This window comes from Nicotiana attenuata, unplaced genomic scaffold (assembly GCF_001879085.1).
Source record: "Nicotiana attenuata strain UT unplaced genomic scaffold, NIATTr2, whole genome shotgun sequence".
Taxonomy (NCBI): domain Eukaryota; kingdom Viridiplantae; phylum Streptophyta; class Magnoliopsida; order Solanales; family Solanaceae; genus Nicotiana; species Nicotiana attenuata.
Window position 1 is genome coordinate 21,898 of NW_017676330.1, and position 1,422 is coordinate 23,319.

The window sequence follows — 1,422 nt, forward strand, 5'->3', positions numbered from 1 at the left end:
AACGTTTAATTACCTCATATTAATCAACTAAAACCTACTTATGACGTTATAACTTCAAAAATTCTAATGACTAATAACATTATAAATTTAGACCTTAATTGGTTTAATACGTAATACAATGTATAAGATAAGTTCGAACAAAGATTACTAAGCTAAAATTAAGGTTTAAAGACCCTTTTCTAAAGTTAACCTCAATTAACCCCTATCAAAGCTAGACTTTGTGAAAAGATAGAAGAGACCTACGTATAATGACTACGTTATATACCCAAGACAATTGTACTCCTAATTTAAGGAAAATTGAAAGGTAAACAAGGTCACATAGTTGCTAAAAATTGATTGAAAAAGCATTTGATAGTATTGAATGGTCTTTCATTCACTACACCCTTCAATACTTCAAATTCCTTCCAAATTCTCAAAGCTCCTTTTAAATTGTATTACTACTAGCTCTATCTCAGTCCTAGTCAATGGCTCAGTCACTAACTCTTTTGAGCCTACTAGGGGTATTAGACAAGGGGATCCCATCTCACCATACATCTTTATACTTTGTCTTGAAATGCTTTCCACGTATATTCATTATCAAGTGGACTTAATGAAATGGGATCCAAATAACTACTAGTAGAAAAAGTCCAAAACTTTTCCAAATTCTTTGCGGACGACCTGACTTTGATGGCTAAAGCAAATAAGAAATCGTCTTATTCCATTAAAGAGGGCCTTGACTATTTTAGTAAAATTTCTGGACAAAAGATTAATCTAACCAAATCCAAAATTTTGTTTTCAAAAAACTGCCCTGAACAAGACATAATTGATATTACTAAAATACTAGGTATTACGAAAAGTGAATCTTTTGGCACCTACTTAGGATTCCCTATATTAAATAACAGCCCTAGACCAAGGGATTATCAATTTATAATTGATAAGATGAGATCCCAGCTTGCCGCTTGGAAGATGAAATTTCTAAATATTGCTGGCAGAACCACCCTGGCACACTCGTGCCTAAATTCAATTCCTAACCACTATATGCAATATACCTTACTCCCAAAAAAGATCCTAAAAAATATTGACAAGGTGCAAAGAGACTTCATCTGGGGAACTAACAATGAAAAGAAAAAATTACACCTAATAAATTGGTCTACCATATGCCAACCTAAATCTAGTGGGGGTCTAGGAATACATAGTGCCAATTCAAAGAACCTTTGCATATTGGCTAGAATGGTTTGGAGAATGCTTACAAAACCCACATCTCCTTGGGCCACCCTTATAATCTCCACCTATGCTTCTACTAATGCCTCCAATAAAAACTCTTTTATTTGGAAAAGCATCAAAAAGGGTTGGGAGTTATGTAGTAAGGGAATCACTTGGTCACCCCACATCCTCTCCAACATTAATATTTGGGAAAATAATTAGATCCCCGGGGTAGGAAAC